The 12291-nt window shown below is 52.2% G+C and overlaps 1 long non-coding RNA gene across 1 annotated transcript; it reads right to left on the bottom strand.

The window, feature by feature from the left end:
• Positions 1-7582: 7582 nt before the first annotated feature.
• LOC118563845 lies at positions 7583-8199 on the bottom strand. Its single transcript, XR_004931460.1, has 4 exons — positions 8068-8199; positions 7889-7933; positions 7720-7806; positions 7583-7630 (listed from the first exon to the last, which is right to left on the bottom strand). It is a non-coding gene; the product is annotated as an uncharacterized LOC118563845 (long non-coding RNA).
• Positions 8200-12291: the final 4092 nt, after the last annotated feature.

The raw sequence follows: 12291 nt of genomic DNA, 5'->3' as shown, positions 1-12291 counted from the left end.
CTTGACACGTTGTGGGCGGCGTCACTTGACACGTTGTGGGCGTGCGTCACTTGACACGTTGTGGGCGGCGTCACTTGACACGTTGTGGGCGGCGTCACTTGAACACGTTGTGGGCGGCGTCACTTGACACGTTGTGGGCGGCGTCACTTGACACGTTGTGGGCGGCGTCATCACTTGACACTGTGGCGGCCGTCACTTGACACGTTGTGGGCGGCGTCACTTGACACTTTGTGGGCGGCGTCACTTGACACGTTGTGGGCGGCGCACTTAGCACGTTGTGGCGGCGTTCACTTGACACGTTGTGGGCGGCGTCACTTGACACTTGTGGGCGGCGTCACTTGACACGTTGTGGGCCGGCGTCACTTGACACGTTGTTGGGCGGCGTCACTTGACCTTTGTGGCGGCGTCACTTGACAACGTTGTGGGGCGGCGTCACTTGACACGTTGTGGGCGGCGTCACTTGACACGTTGTGGGCGGCGTCACTTGACACGTTGTGGGCGGCGTCACTTGACACGTGTGGGGCGGCGTCACTTGACACGTTGGTGGGCGGCGTCACTTGACACGTTGTGGGCGGCGTCACTTGACACGTTGTGGGCGGGCGTCACTTGACACGTTGTGGGGCGGCGTCACTTGACACGTTGTGGGGCGGCGTCACTTGACACGTTGTGGGCGGCGTCACTTGACACGTTGTGGGCGGCGTCACTTGACACTGTGTGGGCGGCGTCACTGACACGTTTGGGCGGCGTCACTTGACACGGTTGTGGGCGGCGTCACTTGACACGTTGTGGGCGGGCGTCACTTGACACGTTTGTGGGGCGGCGTCAACTTGACACGTTGTGGGCGCGTCACTGACACGTTGTGGCGGCGTCACTTGACACGTTGTGGGCGGCGTCACTTGACACGTTGTGGGCGGCGTCACTTGACACGTTGTGGGCGGCGTCACTTGACAACGTTGTGGGCGCGTCACTTGACACGTTGTGGGCGGCGTCACTTTGACACGTTGTGGGGCGGCGTCACTTGACACGTTGTGGGCGGCGTCACTTGACACTTGTGGGCGGCGTCACTTGACACGTTGTGGGCGGCGTCACTTGACAACGGTTGTGGGCGGCGTCACTTGAAAACGGTTGTGGGGCGGGCGTCACTTGACACGTTGTGGGCGGCGTCACTTGACACTTGTGGGCGGCGTCACGGGACAACGTTGTGGGCGCGTCACTTGGACACGTTGTGGGCGGCGTCACTTGACACGTGTGGGCGGCGTCACTTGACACGTTGTGGGGCGGCGTCCACTTTGACACGTTGTGGGCGGCGTCACTTGACACGTTGTGGGCCGGCGTCACTTGACACGTTGTGGGCGGCGTCACTTGACACGTTGTGGGCGGCGTCACTTGACACGTTGTGGGCGGCGTCACTTGACACGTTGTGGGCGGCGTCACTTGACACGTTGTGGGCGGCGTCACTTGACACGTTGTTGGCGGCGTCACTTGACACGTTGTGGGCGCGTCACTTGACACGTTGTGGGCGGCGTCACTTGACACGTTGTGGGCGGCGTCACTTGACACGTTGTGGGCGGCGTCACTTGACACGTTGTGGGCGGCGTCACTTGACACGTTGTGGGCGGCGTCACTTGACACGTTGTGGGCGGCGTCACTTGACAACGTTGTGGGCGGCGTCACTTGACACGTTGTGGGCGGCGTCACTTGACACGTTGTGGGCGGCGTCACTTGACACGTTGTGGGGCGGCGTCACTTGACACGTTGTGGGCGGCGTCACTTGACACGTTGTGGGCGGCGTCACTTGACACGTTGTGACACGTTGTGGGCGGCGTCACTTGACACGTTGTGGGCGGCGTCACTTGACACGTTGTGGGCGGCGTCACTTGACACGTTGTGGGGCGGCGTCACTTGACACGTTGTGGGCGGCGTCACTTGACACGTTGTTGGCGGCGTCACTTGACACGTTGTGGGCGGCGTCACTTGACACGTTGTGGGCGGCGTCACTTGACACGTTGTGGGCGCGTCACTTGACACGTTGTGGGCGGCGTCACTTGACACGTTGTTGGGCGGCGTCACTTGACACGTTGTGGGCGGCGTCACTTGACACGTTGTGGGCGGCGTCACTTGACACGTTGTGGGGCGGCGTCACTTGACACGTGGTGGGCGGCGTCACTTGACACGTTGTGGGCGGCGTCACTTGACACGTTGTGGGCGGCGTCACTTGACACGTTGTGGGCGGCGTCACTTGACACGTTGTGGTCGGCGTCACTTGACACGTTGTGGGCGGCGTCACTTGACACGTTGTGGGCGGCGTCACTTGACACGTTGTTGGGCGGCGTCACTTGACCACGTTGTGGGCGGCGTCACTGACACGTTGTGGGCGGCGTCACTTGACACGTTGGGGCGGCGTCACTTGACACGTTGTGGGCGGCGTCACTTGACACGTTGTGGGCGGCGTCACTTGACACGTTGTGGGCGGCGTCCTTTGACACTTTGTGGGCGGCGTCACTTGACACTTTGTGGGCGGCGTCACTTGACACGTTGTGGGCGGCGTCACTTGACACGTTGGGGGGCGCGGCGTCACTTGACACGTTGTGGGCGGCGTCACTTGAACACGTTTGTGGGCGGCGTCACTTGACACGTTGTGGGGCGGCGTCACTTGACACGTTGTGGGCGTCGTCACTTGACCGTTGTGGGCGGCGTCACTTGACACGTTGTGGGCGGCGTCACTTGACACGTTGTGGGCGGCGTCACTTGACAACGTTGTGGGCGGCGTCACTTGACCACGTTGTGGGCGGCGTCACTTGACACGTTGTGGGCGGCGTCACTTGACACGTTGTGGGCGGCGTCACTTGACACGTTGTGGGCGGCGTCACTTGACACGTTGTGGGCGGCGTCACTTGACACGTTGTGGGCGCGTCACTTGACACGTGTGGGCGGCGTCACTTGACACGTTGTGGGCGGCGTCACTTGACACGTTGTGGGCGGCGTCACTTGACACGTTGTGGGGCGGCGCACTTGACACGTTGTGGGCGGCGTCACTTGACACGTTGTGGGCGGCGTCACTTGACACGTTGTGGGCGGCGTCACTTGACACGTTGTGGGCGGCGTCACTTGACACGTTGTGGGCGGCGTCACTTGACACGTTTGTGGGCGGCGTCACTTGACACGTTGTGGGCGGCGTCACTTGACACGTGTGGGCGGCGTCACTTGAACGTTGTGGGCGGCGTCACTTGACACGTTGTGGGCGGCGTCACTTGACACGTTGTGGGCGGCGTCACTTGACACGTTGTGGGCGGCGTCACTTGACACGTTGTGGGCGGCGTCAACTTGACACGTTGTGGGCGGCGTCACTTGACACGTTGTGGGCGGCGTCACTTGACACGTTGTGGGCGGCGTCACTTGACACGTTGTGGGCGGCGTCACTTGACACGTTGTGGGCGGCGTCACTTGACACGTTGTGGGCGGCGTCACTTGACACGTTGTGGGCGGCGTCACTTGACACGTTGTGGGGCGGCGTCACTTGACACGTTGTGGGCGGCGTCACTTGACACGTTGTTGGCGGCGTCACTTGACACGTTGTGGGCGGCGTCACTTGACACGTTGTGGGCGGCGTCACTTGACACTTGTGGGGCGGCGTCACTTGACACGTTGTGGGCGGCGTCACTTGACACGTTGTGGGCGGCGTCACTTGACACGTTGTGGGCGGCGTCACTTGACACGTTGTGGGCGGCGTCACTTGACACGTTGTGGGCGGCGTCACTTGACACGTTGTGGGCGGCGTCACTTGACACGTTGTGGGCGGCGTCACTTGACACGTTGTGGGCGGCGTCACTTGACACGTTGTGGGCGGCGTCACTGACACGTTGTGGGCGGCGTCACTTGACACGTTGTGGGCGGCGTCACTTGACACGTGTGGGCGGCGTCACTTGACACGTCACTTGACACGTTGTGGGCGGCGTCACTTGACACGTTGTGGGCGGCGTCACTTGACACGTTGTGGGCGGCGTCACTTGACACGTTGTGGGCGGCGTCACTTGACACGTTGTGGGCGGCGTCACTTGACACGTTGTGGGCGGCGTCACTTAACACGTTGTGGGCCGGCCGTCACTTGACACGTTGTGGGGGCGTCACTTGACACGTTTGTGGGCGGCGTCACTTGGACACGTTGTTGGCGGCGTCACTTGACACGTTGTGGGCGGCGTCACTTGACACGTTGGTGGGCGGCGTCACTTGACACGTTGCTCGGGCGGTCGTCACTTGACACGTTGTGGGCTGGCGTCACGTGACACGTTGTGGGCGGCGTCAACTTGACACGTTGTGGGCGGCGTCACTTGACACGTTGGTGGGCGGCGTCACTTGACCACGTTGTGGGCGGCGTCACTTGACAGGCTTGTGCGGCGGCTCACTTGACACGTTGTGGGCGGCGTCACTTGACACGTTGTGGGCTGGCGTCACTTGACACGTTGTGGGCGGCGTCACTTGACACGTTGTGGGCGGCGTCCACTTGACACGTTGTGGGCGGCGTCACTTGACACGTTGTGGGCGGCGTCACTTGACACGTTGTGGGCGGCGTCACTTGACCCGTTGTGGGCGGCGTCACTTGACACGTTGTGGGCGCGTCACTTGACACGTTGTGGGCGGCGTCAGTTACACGTTGGGGCGGCGTCACTTGACACGTTGTGGGCGGCGTCACTTGACACGTTGTGGGCGGCGTCACTTGACACGTTGTGGGCGGCGTCACTTGACACGTTGTGGGCGCGTCACTTGCCACGTTGTGGGGGCGTCACTTGACACGTTGTGGGCGGCGTCACTTGACACGTTGTGGGCGGCGTCACTTGACACGTTGTGGGCCGGCGTCACTTGACACGTTGTGGGCGGCGTCACTTGACACGTTGTGGGCCGGCGTCACTTGACACGTTGTGGGCGGCGTCACTTGACACGTTGTGGGCGGCGTCACTTGACACGTTGTGGGCGGCGTCACTTGACACGTTGTGGGCGGCGTCACTTGACACGTGTGGCTGTGGGCGGCGTCACTTGACACGTTGTGGGCGGCGTCACTTGACACGTTGTGGGCGGCGCACTTGACACGTTGTGGGCGGCGTCACTTGACACGTTGTGGGCGGCGTCCACTTGACACGTTGTGGGCGGCGTCACTTGACACGTTGTGGGCGGCGTCACTTGACACGTTGTGGGCGGCGTCACTTGACACGTTGTGGGCGGCGTCACTTGACACGTTGTGGGCGGCGTCACTTGACACGTTGTGGGCGGCGTCACTTGACACGTTGTGGGCGGCGTCACTTGACACGTTGTGGGCGGCGTCACTTGACACGTTGTGGGCGGCGTCACTTGACACGTTGTGGGCGGCGTCACTGACACGTTGTGGGCGGCGTCACTGACACGTGTGGGCGGCGTCACTTGGACACGTTGTGGGCGGTCGTCACTGACACGTTTGTGGGCGGCGTCACTTGACACGTTGTGGGCGGCGTCACTTGACACGTTGTGGGCGGCGTCACTTGACACGTTGTGGGCGGCGGTCACTTGACCACGTTGTGGGGCGGCGGTCACTTGGACACGTGTGGGCGGCCGTCACTTGACACGTTTGTGGGCGGCGTCACTTTGACACCGTTGTGGGCGGCGTCCACTTGACACGTTGTGGGCGGCGTCACTTGACACGTGTTGGGGCGGCGTCAACTTGACACGTTGTGGGGCGGCGGCACCTTGACACGTTGTGGGCGGCGTCAACTTGGAACACGTTGTGGGCGGCGTCACTTGACACGTTGTGGGCGGCGTCACTTGACACGTTGTGGGCGGCGTCACTTGACACGTTGTGGGCGGCGTCACTTGACACGTTGTGGGCGGGTCACTTGACACGTGTGGGCGGCGTCACTTGGACACGTTGTGGGCGGCGTTCACTTGACACGTTGTTGGGCGGCGTCACTTGACACTTTTGTGGGCGGCTTCACTGTGACACGTTGTGGGCGGCGTCACTTGACACGTGTGGGCGGCCGTCAACTGACCACGTTGTGGGCGGCGTACTTGACCCGTTGTGGGCGGCCGTCACTTGACACGTTGTGGGCGGCGTCACTTGACCGTTGTGGGCGGCGTTCACTTGACACGTTGTGGGCTGGCGCACTTGACACGTGTGTGGGCGGCGTCACTTGACACGTTGTGGGCGGCGTCACTTGACACGTTGTGGGCGGCGTCACTTGACACGTTGTGGGCCGGGGTCACTTGACACGTTGTGGAGCGGCGTCACTTGACACGTTGTGGGCGGCGTCACTTGACACGTTGTGGGCGGCGTCACTGACACGTTGTGGGCCGGCGTCACTTGACACGTTGTGGGCGGCGTCACTTGACACGTTGTGGGCGGCGTCACTTGACACGTTCGTGGGGCGGCGTCACTTGACACGTTGTGGGCGGCGTCACTTGACACGTTGTGGGCGGCGTCACTTGACACGTTGTGGGCGGCGTCACTTGACACGTTGTGGGCGGCGTCACTTGACAACCGTTTTTTGTGGGCGGCGCACTTGACACGTTGTGGGCGGCGTCACTTGACACGTTGTGGGCGGCGTCACTTGACACGTTGTGGGCGGCGTCACTTGACACGTTGTGGGCGGCGTCACTTGACACGTTGTGGGCGGCGTCACTTGACACGTTGTGGGCGGCGTTGACCGTTGTGGCGGCGTCACTTGACACGTTGTGGGCGGCGTCCCTTGACACGTTGTGGGCGGCGTCACTTGACCAGTTGTGGGCGGCGTCACTTGACACGTTGTGGGCGGCAGTCACTTGCACACGTTGTGGGCGGCGTTCACTTGACCGTTGTGGGGTCCGACCGGCGGTCACTTGACACGTTGTGGGCGGCGTCACTTGACCGTTGTGGGCTGCGTCACCTTGACACGTTGTGGGCGGCGTCACTCTGACACGTTGTGGGCGGCGTCACTTGACACGTTGTGGGCGGCGTTCACCTGACACGTTGTGGGCGGGCGTCACTTGACACGTTGTGGGCGGCGTCACTTGACACCGTTGTGGGCGGAGCTACTTGAACCGTTGTGGGCGGCGTCACTTGACACGTTTGGGCGGCGTCACTTGACCACGTTGTGGGCGGCGTCACTTGACACACGTTGTGGGCGGCGTCACTCTTGACACGTTGTGGTCGGGAGTCACTTGACACGTTGTGGGCGGCGTCACTTGACACGTTGTGGGCGGCGTCACTTGAACACGTTGTGGGCGGCGTCACTTGACACGTTGTGGGCGGCCGTCACTTGACACGTTGTGGGCGGCGTCACTGACACGTTGTGGGCGGCGTCACTTGACACGTTGTGGGCGGCGTCACTTGACACGTTGTGGGCGGCGTCACTTGACACGTTGTGGGCGGCGTCACTTGACACGTTGTGGGCGGCGTCACTTGACACGTTGTGGGCGGCGTCACTTGACACGTTGTGGGCGGCGTCACTTGACACGTTGTGGGCGGCGTCACTTGACACGTTGTGGGCGGCGTCACTTGACACGTTGTGGGCGGCGTCACTTGACACGTTGTGGGCGGCGTCACTTGACACGTTGTGGGCGGCGTCACTTGACACGTTGTGAGCAGCACGAGCAATGATCCTTTCCACTTCAATGGTTTCCAGTTGTACTACAGAAATGGCATAAAAGTTTATTTCAAGATCTTCAGATGACAATTCCTGCACAAATTTCTTCATGACCTTTAGCAATGCCATTTACCTTCTTTGGCGTTTCGCAGCAACATGGATTTCAGTGACTGGAGATTGACCATTTTATTTCTCAAAGAAATGTCATTCGGTGACATCACTGCAAAGCACAATACATTCCATTAACACTGGTTTCAGTTTTGAAAAAAAAAAAAAAACAAGCAGTTTCCACTTTAACTCACAGTTGTGCTCATGTCCTCCATCTTGATCAATTGGTAAGCAGGTAGCTGTGGACAAGAAGATTTAAATGATGTTGTATTATGCATTGTTCACATTTATTGTCAACATAATTCACCTGTAAGCATCAAACCCCCCACAGTCACAAAAATGCTCAAATACCAAATTAATTTATGCTACAAACCTTTAAGCCACAGCACCACTGCACAAACCACCAGGATTGAAACACCTCTCATGATTCTGGCCTGAACTGAAGAGGAACTGCCACCTGAAGCTTAAATAGAGCCATCAGCAGGTGGCACAGCTGCAAGGCATCGACTCTTAATTGGTTTTCTTCTCAGAAAGCAAGTAAATACGCCTTGTTCATTTAGAACTAGACCTTTATCTGATATGTACGTTGAGTACCCTTTGGTAAATAGCTTTCAGAATTGATTGTTATATTTCATCAGCCATCCTGGTTAAAGAAAATATCACGTTTGAAAACAAGTATTAAACAACCTGGATATAAAATACTGAGAAAGTCTAACTTGACCAACTGCAACCCTTCTGTTTTACAGTTGAATGAAATTACAGTCTGAAAAGTGTGGGCACAAGGGTTCAGTTCAATTTATTTGCTGATACATAACAAGTATATAAAAATAACTAACGTCACCAGAGATGTAATTCACAGAGTATGCAATAAGTAGTGCAGATCATTTTTAACCAAAGAATCAAACCTCAGTGTGATTTTTGTTAACCTCTCATTTTTGTATAGATTTTGAATCTATGTAGTGAAGAAAACTGTCTTAATTCTTCATTTCAGTTATTCCAAGGGTTTCCTCTGTATGACAAATGTATTTTTTCAACATTTGTTCCAGTTTTACTTTTCAGAACAGACATTTTTCTCCAAGTTTATACTTTGTTTCTTAAATACTAAACAACTTCTCAATACAGTGAGACATGAGATTAACATTTTTCTCTTTTACATATTCAGTGAAGCGCAGAGTTCTGCCAAACTGCAGAATTGAAGGTCTGCTATTTTGAAAAATAATATATTTATTTGATTAATAAAATCTGATGTGTCTGTAATTCTTGAAGCTTCTTTTTTATTTTATAAATTGGTTTAGTGTGGGTTTTTTGTGTATTTCCCTCATGTACAAAGTATGCCATGTTTGGGACTGTTAGAGAGGAGTTAAAGTATGTCTTTGGTTTTATAAAATAATGCGATAGTTGTGGACATTTTATTTTTACATAGTTTTTTTATGAGGTTTCCAGCTCAATTTAAATTAAAATATCATGTCCAAGAAATTATAGCATGCAAAATGGTATCATTAGCACGCTAGTCTGCTCAGACAACTTTCTACAGTAGTACATTTCAATCACAACAATTAGTAGCTATAAAGATTTTAGTATGTTATTTAGAGTTTTTGGTTTTTACAAAAATGGACTTGTGTCTGTACTTATCCTGTTAGATCTCAGTGCTGCATTTGACCACAAATTCCAGTTTGTTCATGTTAATAATAAATCTTCCTCAAACTCTAGGGTCACTTGTGGAGTACCACAGGGTTCAGTCCTTGGACCAATTCTCTTTACTATATATATGCTTCCGATTGGCAAAATTATCAGACAGCATGGGATTAATTTCCACTGTTATGCTGATGACACTCAGCTATATTTATCAATAAATCCTGATGAATCCAATCAGTTACTTCGACTGCAGTCATGTCTTGATGACATCAAAAGCTGGATGACTTTAAATGTCCTGCATTTAAATTCTGACAAGACAGAAGTTGTAATCTTTGGACCAGAGTCCTCAAAAAATAAACTTCTTTATCAATCACTTAATCTGGATGGCATCAACTTGGCCTCTGGTAATAAAGTAAAAAATCTTGGTGTTGTTTTCGACCAAGACATGTCATTTAAATCCCATATTAAACAGGTTTCCAGAGTTTCCTTTTTTCACCTCAGGAATATCGCCAAAATTAGAAACATTCTGTCCAGGAGTGATGCTGAAAAACTAGTCCATGCATTTGTTACTTCAAGGCTGGACTATTGTAATTCTTTACTATCAGGAAGTCCACAAAATGCAGTTCAAAGCCTTCAGCTGATTCAAAATGCTGCAGCAAGAGTTCTGATGAAAATCAACAAGAGGGATCATATTTCTCCAATTTTAGCTTCCCTTCATTGGCTTCCTGTTAAATCAAGAATAGAATTTTAATGTCTTATTACATGTTGAAAAAGTTTTGAAATTATATTTTTGTATCATGAAATCATTATTTATAGCTGAATTAGTTGCTTTGTTTGAGTTTAATATCTTTCAACTTCTTGTCAACACAAGCAGCAACAAAGAACACTAGACTGCTTTTACATGTAGAAATGTGTAATCTATGTTCTTAACTTTAGTGCTGCGATAATAAATGAACATAAATAATAATAAACAAGAGGATCTGGTTATTTCATTTTATATATGAGTGAGGCTTAGCGCTGCAGCACAGCCAGCTGCTGCAGGAAGATAGTAAAGCAGGAGGTTAAAACTTCCAGGAGCTGTGACTTGAAAAAACAAGGTAATGACTTATTTTTGCTCATTTTTATTGATTGTGGGGCAAGGGTTGGGTTTTTAAGTGTTCGGTTAACTGAGTAGGTCTGTAAAAAGTGAGAGAAATAAACACTCATAACCATCATATTCAACAAATCAGTATCTGCGCTCTGATGCGGTTGTGTATTTTAAAAGTAGCGAAGATTAAAAGTGGTTTTGTTTTTCATCAAGCCCACATTTCTGTTTTAAAATGTGCTTTTATTGCTCTGATATAATATCTTAGTCCAAAATGTGGCGTTTTATTTTGCGTTGAGCAGAAAATCATCATAATTTCCAGCTTGAAAACGTCAGCTTAACTAAATAATGTGTTTCACTCAGTGAATTAAGTAAATTAACTTTTTATTAATTTTCTAATTTATTTAATGAGGTCTGTATACTCAAACCTGTGGGGGAAGGGACTACCGGGAGTTTGTCCTGAATTAACTGGAGTCTCTCAACTGCTCTTAGTTGTTGCTGATTTTTAAGCGCACGCTGCACATTACGCTGCACATTACGCTGCACATTACGCTGCACATTACGCTGCACATTACGCTGCACATTACGCTGCACATTACGCTGCACATTACGCTGCCATGGCCCGGACTGAAAATGGTTCTGGAATAAAAATCACCCAAAGTCCAAATATAAACTGCACAGGATCTTCAGAATGCCTGGATCAGAGTTGTTTAAGACCACTGAAAAGATCCCAGGACCTTACAGATCCTTGGTTGCAGCTTTTGCTAAAATGTGTGTAAAATTTAGACCATATCTGAACCGTTAAAAAAACAAAAAATCCTTTAAACCAGTAAAAGCCTGTTAATGTGAGACTTTCTCATGACATCAGGCAGGAATTAAAGTGTCAGACGTGACTCAAAGCCAGAACACACCCCTCAGCGAACCACACGGACACGCAGAGAAGGTGACAGCGTGTTGTTACTGTGTGGTTCCTGTGTGTCATGGCAACGCCCTTTAACCCAGCAGGACGGTGATGTTAGGCGGCCTCCGCCCGCCCGTGCGTCACCATGACGCCTGAAGACTCAAACCGAGACACAGTTGCAGGTTCGGTCCAAACAGAACTGGGATCAGCAGAACTGGATCCCATGCTGTGGTGCTGTCCAGTTATGATTTCTACATTAATGCATAAAGATTACTGTATAATTTCATCCATCATGTAATTAACACTGACATGCTAATTAACTGCAGAGAAATAAAATACATGAATGATGCATCTATTTCATTAGTTTCTAAGTAGGATGCTGAGGCAGGCGAGTGTATTTGTGCTTATTTGCGCTGAAAGAGTCCAGCTACACGTGCATGTGTTTATGTTGGAGTACACTGCAAAAACAGAACTAAAAATAAGTTAAATGTTCTTAAAATCAGTGTATTTGTCCTTGATTTGAGCAGATAAATAAGATGATTTGCCAATAGAATAAGATTTTTGCACTTAAAATAGGAACAATTCATCTCTATCATCTTATTTCAAGTGCAGGATGTCTAATTATCTTATTTTAGGGATCAAAATACTCATTCCATTGGCAGATAATCTTATTTACCTGCTCAAATCAAGGATAAATACATTAACTTTAAGAACATTTTACTTATTTCTAGAACCGTTTTTGCAGTGTATAGAAAAGAGTAGAAAAATAATACCTTTGTTTGCTTATTTTAAAAAGTGGAAAAATTAATTCATGTAAATAATATTTCTGATATATTTTAATTAGAGGAAATGGACATCATAATGACTTAACCACCTGGAAAAATAAAAATGATTTAACAAAGGAGAAGAATGTGAGTTTTTTTTCCTCCCTCTCTTTGTGCAGACTCAGGTCTGCCTGTGGCATCAGCAGCAGCAGT

This window comes from Fundulus heteroclitus, chromosome 8 (genome assembly GCF_011125445.2).
Source record: "Fundulus heteroclitus isolate FHET01 chromosome 8, MU-UCD_Fhet_4.1, whole genome shotgun sequence".
NCBI lineage: Eukaryota > Metazoa > Chordata > Actinopteri > Cyprinodontiformes > Fundulidae > Fundulus > Fundulus heteroclitus.
The sequence above is the reverse complement of the archived record's forward strand: the minus strand, read 5'-3'. Positions and strand labels throughout refer to the sequence as shown.